The following is a 12,284-nucleotide window of genomic DNA, read 5'->3' on the forward strand; positions in this document are numbered from 1 at the left end:
AAACTCCATCTTAGCTAGCGTCCATTGTCTCCTGCGGTACATTGTAGCCAACTAAGGGGGTTATGATCTGTGACCACCGAGAACTCGCGCCCATACACGTATGGCTGCAGCTTCTTAAGGGCCCAGACTATAGCCAGACACTCCTTTTCAATAGTGGCGTAGGCTACCTCACGGTCGACAAGCTTCCGCGAGAGAAAAGCCACTGGGTGTTCACATCCATCTTCCCCTACCTGGCTCAACACAGCTCCTATTCCATAACCTGAGGCATCGGTTTGCACAATGAACCGCTTGCGAAAGTCGGGGGCTGCTAATACTGGGGATTGGGACAAAATTTCCTTAAGCTGGGAAAAAGCCCGTTCACACTCAGGGGTCCAGTGTATTTCTCGGGTGTACTTTTTGGTCATCAGGTCAGTTAATGGCTTGGCGATGGTGCTGTACTGGGGCACAAACTTCCGATAGTACCCTGCCGTTCCAAGGAAGGCACGTACCTGTTTTTGGTTAGTGGGTTGAGGCCACTTCAAGATGGCCTCAATTTTTGCCGGCTCTGGACGAATTTGGCCTCCACCAACCCTGTGCCCGAGATACAACACCTCTGCCATCCCCATCTGACATTTGTCTGGTCTGATAGTCAACCCCGCCTGGCTAATCCGGGCTAGCACCTGGGCAACATGCTGCAGATGTTCCTCCCAGGTCTCACTAAAAATTGCTATGTCGTCCAGGTATGCCTGGGCGAACTCCTGACACCCTGTCAGCACGCGATCTACTGTACGCTGAAAGGTGGCTGGGGCATTCTTCATACCAAAGGGCATGGCTGCAAATTCAAATAGCCCAAATGGGGTGCTGAATGCAGACCTCTCCTGTGCCTCCCTGGTAAGGGGTATCTGCCAGTACCCCTTACTAAGGTCCACAGTGGATACATAGCGAGCCGCCCCCAACCTGTCTAGCAACTCATCTACCCGGGGCATGGGGTATGCATCCGTCACAGTCACCTCATTCAGCTTCCTATAGTCCACACAGAAGCGAGTGCTCCCATCCTTCTTAGGCACTAAGACTACACTGGCTGCCCAGGGACTAGTGGATGGTACAATGACCCCAAGTGCCAGCATTTCATCAACCTCTTTTTTGATCATGTCCAGCACCTCTGGACTCACCCGATATGCGGGTTGCCTAATGGGCCGAGCCGCCCCGGTGTCGACATGATGGGCCACTACATGGGTGCGCCCTGGTTTGCTGTTAACTGTGAGCCTATGGGCACTGCCTCTACCCCTAGATCCTTTTTGGTTGCTGCTAAAATGTCAGGGATAGGGTCAGTCTCTGGGTCATCCATAGGTGGGCAGCAGATTGCCACAGCCCCTATTTCTCTAGTGACATACTCCTTTAACCGATTTATGTGGTAGGTACCCACCCGCTTCCCTGTTGGACCTAGGGCAACAATATAATCTACCTGGCCCTGACGACCCATGATGGTATAGGGCCCTGCCCAGGTTGCCTGTAACTTGTGCTTTCGGGCAGGTACTAGAACCATCACTTTCTGCCCAACATCTAGCTCCCTTTCATGTGCTCGCTGGTTGTAGTACTGGCTCTGCCGTTCCTGTGCCCCCAGCATGTGGTCATGCGCAAGCTGCATCAAACGCTGCAATCTCTCCCTCATTTGGACTACATACTCCAGGACAGGAACCTCAGGTTCCTGGAATGTCCCTTCCCAGCTTTCCCGGACTAGGTCTAGAGGCCCTCGTACCCTTCGTGCATATAATAACTCAAAAGGGGAGAATCCAGTGGAATCTTGCGGCACTTCGCGGTACGCGAATAATAGCTGCTGCAACAACTTCTCCCAATCCCCCCCCTCCGATTCAGCATATGCCCGCAGCAACTGCTTTAGGGTCCCATTAAACCTCTCGCAGAGCCCATTCGTCTGGGGATGGTAGGCTGTCGTGCGGAAGGGATGGACCCCAAATTTGTCCCATACTGTTTGCAGCAAGTCCCCTTGAAATTGTGTACCCTGATCGGTAACTACTTCTTTGGGAAATCCTACACGGCTAAAGATGTCCATGAGAGCCTGGGCAATATGCTCAGCATCTATGGATGCCAGGGCCACTGCCTCAGGGTATCTAGTCGCATAGTCAACTACGGTCAGTATGTATTTCTTCCCTGTTCGGCTCAGCTTCTTAAAAGGCCCAACAATGTCCATGGCCACTCTCTTAAATGGCTCGCTTATGACAGGCATGGGTTGTAGGGGAGCTCGACGTGGGGGCCCCCCGAGGCGTTGACATACCTCACAGGATTCCCTATACTGTTTTACTGCTTGGCTTATTCCAGGCCAGAAGAAGTGCCGTAATAGCCGGGCACGGGTTTTACGAACCCCTAAGTGGCCTGCTAAGGGAGTGTCATGGGCAAGTGCTAGCAATCGGGTACGGTACTGCTGGGGAACAATCAACTGTTTCCTTAGGACTTCAGGCTCTATGGGGTCTGCTTTTGCAGGCACCCTGTACAGTCTCCCCTCCTCCCACTGGATGCGATCCCCCTGAGGTCCCCAATCTGCCCGTTCTGCCGCACTGCGGAGGCTAGCTAGGGAAGGATCTGTCCGTTGGGCTTCCCTAAATGCCGTCCTGTCTAGCTCCCCCAGATTCCCATTACAGTCAAACAAGTCTGGTTCAGTGTTACTCACCGGTGACAGGTCAGGGGTTGTGGCCATTGATCCCACCAAGACCCCCGATGCTGGCCCGAGAGGGTCCTCGGGTGCTGTCGCCAACAACTGCGCTTGGCTCCGGGTGATAGCTCCCACAAACTAACTAGCCAAACCACTGCCCAGATCATTTCCCAGGATAACATGGGTGGGTAACCCACCCAAAAGTCCCACCTCCACTTCCCCTGAGTCCAGGCCCCAATCCAAGTGTACCCGGGCCATGGGGATAACAGTGATCTGCCCTCCGGCCATGGAGATTTTAATTTTCCGTTTCTCCAATAGTTGGCAGGGGGGGAATAACTTCGGTCGGACAAGGGTAATGGAGGCCTCGGAGTCTCTCAATCCTTGCAGTTCCTGTCCATTGACTTTAACAGGCTGTACGTGGGTTTTCATGTTATCCGGGGTAGCTTTCCCAATAGCTGCTACTACCTCCACTTGATATGCTACTTCCTCCGCCTCTGGCGCATCAGGAATGCAGTTCCCCTCCCCACCCCCAAATGTTGTTTCCTGGCACACAGCTACCCTGGGCACAGCTGGTCGGGCACCTGGAAATTGTCCTCTTCCCCGCGGACAGTCTCGCTGCACATGCCCTACCTGGTGACAGTTGAAACACCGCCGAGGCTCTGGAAGTGCAGGGCCCCGCGGCCTTGCATTGGCCGTTTGGAGAGCTGGGATGTGTAGTGGGGCCGGGCGCTGGGTTGCCAGGTAGGGATTCTGGTCTTGTTGGGGCCGTCGGGGGGCTGACCTCTCTACTGGGTTGGCTCCTCTCCACCGGGGCCTGTTAGCTGTGAACTCATGAGCTAGGTGTGCTGCATTCTCCGGAGTGGTGGGGTTCCGATCCGCCACCCACTCTCGAATTTCCGGGGCATCTTGTTAAGCAACTGTTCCAGGATAATAACGTTTTTAACCTCCACTACAGTGCGTGCCTGCTTTCCGGCCAACAATCTGTCACAGTTCCGCCGCAACAGGTTCTTAAACTCTGTAAATGAGGTATCCCCTTTCCATGACATTGACCGGAACTTGGCGCGGTATGATTCAGCAGTCACCGCATATCCGGACCTCCTCATAGGACAATGTCTGTTCTGGACTCAAAGCCTGGCACGCTTCCAGCGCCCGTCCTCTCAGACTGGGTAACAAATATAGAGGCCATTCTGCTGCCTCAATTTTATGCAGAGACATCATTGATTCAAACGTCTGCAAATGGTTATCAATGTCCGAGCTGGCCTCATCAAAAGGCGGTATGTCCCGATATCGCAGCCTGGCTGGCTGACTTACTGATACTGGTGGGACAGGGGTGTAGGTCTGTGCTCCCAGTGCGGCCCCCAGTACCGCTGCTCCTTGTCCTAATGCTGCCAGCAACTCCCGCAATTGATCTACCCCTCCCATGGTAGGCATTGCCCTGGAAACCGTTGTCGCCGTGGTTCCCTGACCCTCGGTCTGCTCCGGTACATCGTCCTCATCGTCCTCCTCCGCTGGATGATCTTGGTCCCACTGGGCTAGTTTTGCCAATAATTTTTTCCTGATGTCCTCCGCATAAAACTCAATCTGTTTTATTCGGCAGAGATCCTGCAGGGGGCCCTTCTTGAGGTATCGGTAGCATAGTGGTTCTGGATCCATTCCCTGCTGTATTTTATGACTTTTTGCTTGAAAGCTGGTGTCTGAATGATCCCACTGTCGCTGCCGCCAAATGTGAGGATACGGGGTTCACTCAATCACCCAGACACCGAGCAGATGAAACCAACGTGATGGTTTATTTTTCCACAGCACACAGAAATAGATAATATGTCAGGACAAGCAGTAAATCCAGTGAACGGGCAATAAACAGGTAGCAGTCCAGACAGAGGCAGTCCCAGTAGAGTATAATGTCCCAGAACAATTCCACGAAATGGCTAGAGACCCTCAGTCCCCACAGTAGAAACTATCACTGATCACGCAGCAGTGCATAGCATATGTCCACTCAATCACTTCCAGGACCCCACACGTAGAAACTATCAGAGATCACACAGCAGTGATAGTCCCTGGGTACAATCAAGCATTTCCAGGACCCCATGCAGTAGAAGCTAATCACAGAACACACAGCAATGAATAGCGTATAGGTCCTTGCAGAATTTCCAAGTATAAATCCACAGAACTGGTGATGCGTTCCACTAGCACCTTGGAAGAGCGAGGCCTCTTAGCCAAAGTCAGCGACTAACATGTGGAGTTGCCTTCGGTGACATGTTTTAAAATCTTCCAATTTCCCACGATATTGTGACCTCCCAGGGGGGGTTGCACCGTTTCCTGATTGGTGCGAGTCCCTTATGCTGTCACTTTCTCCTACCTCCTCTGGGTATTACTTCCCTGACGAACACCTGCTGGGATGGTTCCGTTCAGTCTACCAGGTTCACGTGAAGCACAAAACAGGCAAATGGAAGGAGGAGTAAATCCTGAGTGTCCCCTGGGGAGGTGGGAATTAACTTAGAGGGTCTTTTGTTTTGGGAGGTGTCACCTTGCTCTAACACAGACATATGGACCAGGCTAACATCAAGGCTTATCTAGTATTAAACATTTCAATAACTTACATTATTACAGTACATAATAGACATGCTAATGAAAATGTGTGTCCTGAGAATGTCACACATACACTAGGAGACGGATGGGGGACACAAAAGGACTAAAAAGTAAATTGATCTCTGCAATGACTGATATGCTGCCAGTAAATTTGTAACACACATCCCATGTCCTCACAATCTATCTATCTATCTATCTATCTATCTATCTATCTATCTATCTATCTATCTATCTATCTATCTATTAATCTGTTACTCATATCTATTTATCTATCTCTCATATATATCTATATATCTCATATCTATCTCTCATATGTATATATATATCTATCTCTCTATCTATCTATCTATCTATCTCATATCTATCTATCTATCTATTACTCATATCTATTTATCTATCTCTCTCATATATATCTATCTATGCCTCGCATATCTATCTCTCTCATATCTATCTATCTATCTATCTATCTATCTATCTATCTATATAACTCATATCTATCTCTCTCTCATATCTATCTATTTCTCATATCTTTTTATCACTATCTCATTAATATCTATCTCTCATATCTATCTATCTATCTATCTATCTATCTATCTATCTATCTAGCTATCTATCTGTCTCATATATATTGCTGTCTGTATCTATCTTTCTATCTATCTATCTATCTATCTATCTATCTATCTGTCTCATATATGTCTGACTGTCTGTCTGTCTGTCTGTATCTATCTATCTATCTATCTATCTATCTATCTATCTATCTATCTATCTATCTATCTATCTATCTATCTATCTATCTATCTATCTGTCTCATATATTTCTGTATCTATCTATCTATCTATCTATCTATCTATCTATCTATCTATCTATCTGTCTCATATATGTCTGTCTGTCAGTCTGTATCTATCTATCTATCTATCTATCTATCTATCTATCGATCTATCTATCTATCTGTGAGGATACGGGGTTCTCTCAATCACCCAGGCACCGAGCAGATGAAACCAACATGATGGTTTATTTTTCCACAGCACACCGAAATAGATAATATGTCAGGACAAGCAGTAAATCCAGTGAATGGGCAATAAACAGGTAGCAGTCCAGACAGAGGCAGTCCCAGTAGAGTATAATGTCCCAGAACAATTCCACAAAATAGCTAGAGACCCTCAGTCCCCACAGTAGAAACTATCACTGATCACACAGCAGTGAATAGCGTATGTCCACTCAATCGATTCCAGGACCCCACACGTAGAAACTATCAGAGATCACACAGCAGTGATAGTCCCTGGGTCCAAACAATTGATTCCAGGATCCCATACAGTAGAAGCTAATCACAGAACACACAGCAATGAATAGCGTATAGGTCCTTGCAGAATTTCCAAAGTATAAATCCACAGAACTGGTGATGCGTTCCACTAGTACCATGGCAGAGCGAGGCCTCTTAGCCAAAGTCAGCGACTAACAGGTGGAGTTGCCTTCAGTGACCTGTTTTAAAATTTTCCAATTTCCCAGGATATTGTGACCTCCCAGGGGGGGTTGCACCGTTTCCTGATTGGTGCGAGTCCCTTATGCTGTCACTTTCTCCTACCTCCTCTGGGTATTACTTCCCTGACGAACACCTGCTGGGATTGTTCCGTTCAGTCTACCAGGTTCACGTGAAGCACAAGTAAATCCTGAGCGTCCCCTGGGGAGGTGGGAATTAACTTAGAGAGTCTTTTGTTTTGGGAGGTGTCACCTTGCTCTAACACAGACATATGTACCAGGCTAACATCAAGGCTTATCCAGTATTAAACATTTCAATAACTTACATTATTACAGTACATAATAGACATGCTAATGGAAATATGTGTCCTGAGAATGATCACACATACACTAGGAGACGGGAAGTTGAACACAAAAGGACTAAAAAGTAAATTGATCTCTGCAAGGACTGAGATGCTGCCAGTACATTTGTAACACACATCTCATGTCCTCACATTCCTCTCCCACTTTTTAGGCCTTGTTCCCTGGGGGGATCCAGAACCACTACTGACTGGGCGAGGTGGGGTGCAGGGTAAAGCATCTTGTGGGTGAGTGTGCCACCAGTGTCCCACAGAGTAATGTAACATAAGACGCAGGCTGTGAGAAGCAGTCTAGTTAGACAATCCGCAAGTACAAAATTACAATATAACATGTCCCCTTTTTCCACCAGAGGATTTAGCAATTCCCCCAAGTCAGACGTTTGGTGTTCCCCCTTCACATTATCACACCCCTTTCCCCAAATCATACTAATCGGGCATCCTAACACCCTCACTTCTGGAACACAGGGGCAGTGGGTACCTTCCCCCTCACCACCTTGTACAAGTAACGGTTGCCCAGGGGCAGGCAAATATTGGGTCTCTTTACATGGCACTTCTGTGGCAGTGTCCATTCCTTCCTCCCCCAAACACCAACTGGGGGGCTGACAACTTTCAGTGCAACATGTGGGCTCCTCACGGCTCGGGCCCCAGGATGAACCTTGTATATGGAACAATGCAGTTAGTGGCTGCAGGGGAGCCACCAGGACAGGCTGGTCCTGTCCCAGCCCTCCCCCCTCAAAAGCCAGAGTCTCACCTGGAACTTCTTCTGGACTGTCCTCCTCCTTGGTAACTCCCTCTTCTAGCCCGGTCGGCTGGATAACTGGTTGGGTACCACACCAGGTTTTAACCGCTGAACACTCCAAAATTATCTCCACAAATGCCTCGTGTTCTGTGAGATGCAGGGGGCCGGGTTGTGCAGTGCCTTCTCCCTGGGGTGGGAGAAGGGGTTGCAAGCGCTGTCTCCTGACATCCACCTGGTCTGTATTTGCTGGAATCTTACTAAGGGCAGGCAAATCCCCTGGCACATAGTTACAGTCCACACCACTGTCCGAGTTATTACAGGGTGATAACAAATCCTCTTCTGATTTATGATCTGATGTTAGGTTAACAGTCTTTGCTACCCATGTTCCATTTAAATCACAGGGTACGTACCAACATTTTGCCTGCAATTCCTCAGTTTCCAAATAGGGGATCGGGTACAATCCTTCATATCCTTCAGGGGGAGTTAGGATAGCAGGACATACACAGGGCATTTTCTCCTCAGCCTCCCCCGATGAAATAAAAGAGTCTGCCATTGCCAGTTCATCATGATGGACCTCTCCCAGCTGAGTATGCTGAACCGCCTGGACCACGATGCCATCTGCGACTGGTATGTTTGTGGTTGGGAAGTGAGATGATACTCCCCCAACCTTGGTGATCTCCTCTCGGACACCGTCCTCATAGATCCCCTGGCAGCTGGTTAATAGGTCTCCATCTTCCACCTCAGCGAAAGGGAAGGTGTAGTGCGACTCATCCTGGGGTGCCTGTATTATGGGCACTGCTTCCTTCACTTGGGCGCTAGCCTCTCCCAGTATAGTACACTGGGCAGCTGTGTCCTTTGGGAGTGGGAGAAGCTGTTGCAGGCGGTGCCTTTCTGCATTCACCCTGCAACACTGGTCCCGCCAGCCTGGGGTATCCAGGAGACCACGATCTGAGGCCTCTTCTTCTGCCACAACAAAGCACGACTCCAGACACTCCAGCTGTTCCCCCACACTCATCCGTGGGCCGAGATGGAGGATAAATGTCCGATAATCAGTGAACGCTTTGGTGGGGTCCCCCTCGTCCTGGAGTATACACTGAAGGATTTCCCTGCGCGTGCCGAATTGGCCAGGGATGCCCCGCAGCTGGCATTCTGCTACCAACTCCTCCATGCTCATTTTGTCCAGAGGGCTTAGGGGCCCCCCCTGACAATGACCCCGCTCCACTGGTAACAGTTAATTTTGGGGCAACCCCCTCGGCTGTCTGGCCGGGTTGCAGTAGTTCTATTTCGGATCTTTCCTCTGGGTCTGTCCAGGAGGACCACTTATCCTGGACCTGCCCTTCTGTCTTTGTACAGTGGCTTCCTTGTATCATTTGGGCCATTGTAGCCTTCACTTCCTCTGCGAATTCTTCAAACTCTGGTTCATCCAGCATCTTCCATGTGACTGCTTCTCTTCTGCAGTGCATGAAAGCATCTCCCAGATAACACAATTTGTCTGTTAAGCTGGATACTCTCCACCCGCTAATCATCCACCGAGCATCATTCCAGTATGCCCATATGTACTGCATCCTTATAATAAATAATATATCCGGCTTCCTAGCCTGCCGACATACCGATGTACCTCCATCCACGAGCTTCACTGCCCTGGGAGACTTGAGGCACTGACTTTCTTTCCTTAGCACCATTTTACCTTTTACAGGACTGACGACCACTCAGTTGGCCTGATCCTCTCTTCTCTATTGTGAGTGACTTCATGCTTTCACTGCTCCTTGATTGATGTCTGAATGATCCCACTGTCGCTGCCTCCAAATGTGAGGATACAGGGTTCTCTCAATCACCCAGACACCGAGCAGATGAAACCAACGTGATGGTTTATTTTTCCACAGCACACAGAAATAGATAATATGTCAGGACAAGCAGTAAATCCAGTGAACATGCAATAAACATGTAGCAGTCCAGACAGAGGCAGTCCCAGTAGAGTATAATGTCCCAGAACAATTCCACAAAATAGCTAGAGATCCTCAGTCCCCACAGTAGAAACTATCACTGATCACACAGCAGTGAATAGCGTATGTCCACTCAATCGCTTCCAGGACCCCACACGTAGAAACTATCAGAGATCACACAGCAGTGATAGTCCCTGGGTCCAAACAATTGATTCCAGGATCCCATACAGTAGAAGCTAATCACAGAACACACAGCAATGAATAGCCTATAGGTCCTTGCAGAATTTCCAAAGTATAAATCCACAGAACTGGTGATGCGTTCCACTAGTACCATGGCAGAGCGAGACCTCTTAGCCAAAGTCAGCGACTAACATGTGGAGTTGCCTTCAGTGACCTGTTTTAAAATCTTCCAATTTCCCACGATATTGTGACCACCCAGGGGGGGTTGCACCGTTTCCTGATTGGTGCGAGTCCCTTATGCTGTCACTTTCTCCTACCTCCTCTGGGTATTACTTCCCTGATGAACACCTGCTGGGATGGTTCCGTTCAGTCTACCAGGTTCACGTGATGCACAAAACAGGCAAATGGAAGGAGGAGTAAATCCTGAGCGTCCCCTGGGGAGGTGGGAATTAACTTAGAGGGTCTTTTGTTTTGGGAGGTGTCACCTTGCTCTAACACAGACATATGGACCAGGCTAACATCAAGGCTTATCCAGTATTAAACATTTCAATAACTTACATTATTACAGTACATAATAGACATGCTAATGGAAATGTGTGTCCTGAGAATGATCACACATACACTAGGAGATGGATGGGGGACACAAAAGGACTAAAAATTAAATTGATCTCTGCAAGGACTGAGATGCTGCCAGTACATTTGTAACACACATCTCATGTCCTCACAACCACACTCATCCAAATCACACAAGGGTATGTTGCCCAGGTTCTCTCAAAAACAAAGTTAAGGAAAGACGAATAAATCTGAAACATTGGACTGAGCATCTGCTATGATTATCATTATGTTTGTATAGTGCAGGTCCTGTGAGTGCTGCCTAAAAAAACAAATCAGTGCATTATTAATGTTTACACTTATCCCTAAATGGAGAATTGCTGGCACACAAGTACTGTCTGATTACTGCCATTACAGTTTAATACAGGATCTCTGAACATTACATACACCATTGGTTTGGACACACTCCAGACTATGATGCCATGTTCATGTTTTTGATGTCAGTGACATTTACTAGTATAAAAGCAGGAGCCTCTTACTGGCTGTCACATATACTGTGTGCTGAACTCAGGTGTCTGCAACATGAAGCTCATCACACTGTTTATGCTGGTTGGTGTAACCCTCTGTCTGGGGGCAGGTATGTATATAATAGCATAAAACAACATCTATAATTACATCTTATTAGTATTTCTATTCCCACATCTGAGGGATGTAGTTATAGTTCCGGTGACCAGGATGCCGACACTCAGAATGCCAGCGCTGGAATCCCGACACCAGTCAGAATGCCAGCACCAGCATCCCGACCACTGACATCACGATGGAAAGTATTAGGGTTAAGGAAAGGGTTTGGGATTAGATTTAGGCTGTGGGGAGAGGGTTAGGGATAGGTTAAGGGTGGGAGGGTTAGGATGTGGGGACAGGGTTAAGTTTAGGTTGTATTTAGAGAGGATTAGGTTTAGAGGTAAGAGTAGGGGTAGCTTTATCCTACTTACCTGTAGGAATCGGCCATGAAACCCAGTCGGGATGCCAGTGTCATATTTCTGTGCACCAGAATCCTGAGCGCAGCATTCTGTAACCAACCAGTTAATTATATTTTCTATTTCATTATAATATATTAGTTGCTAAAGACAACTATGAAGAATGTAGACCCCATTATAACGATCCGGACTGCTTTACAAATGCAATAAATGTAAGTATTATTGTACTTATACGACATATATCAGCTGCTTCAGACTTCATTCCCTCTCTTCGCCTCTCTTTTTCCTGCAATCACTCAATCTACTCCACATGATTGCCTTCTCTCCATGGCCATGGTGTTATAGTCTCTCTCTCTCTCTCTCTCTCTCTCTCTCTCTTTCTTTGTGTGTATATATATATATATATATATATATATATTTTTACATATATATATATATATATATATATATATATAATCTGATCTCCCTCATATATTTTCTATTTGGTTCAGCTTTACATTTACATTCCATTCCATTAATTCTGACTATAAAGAGAACTGTATAAAAATGTACAAAAAGGCCCCTTCACCAAACCTGAATATCCCTCTTTGCCCCCTAATAGGAGGGTGGATTCAAAACTTGATGTCTTGACCATGAATAACTGAGAAAGTTCAAATGGCATTTATTTTTCAACATAGCCTCCATTTACTTCAATACACTTCTCCCAACCTCTTGATTCCATTTAGGAATAGTCCGGTGAATAGTCCTCACACCAGTCCTGTACAGCAGTCATGACATCATCATCAGATGCAAAAGTATTTCCACAAATGTGTTCCTTGAGCAAGA

This window comes from Taudactylus pleione, unplaced genomic scaffold (assembly GCF_031769625.1).
Source record: "Taudactylus pleione unplaced genomic scaffold, aTauple2 ptg000151l, whole genome shotgun sequence".
NCBI lineage: Eukaryota > Metazoa > Chordata > Amphibia > Anura > Myobatrachidae > Taudactylus > Taudactylus pleione.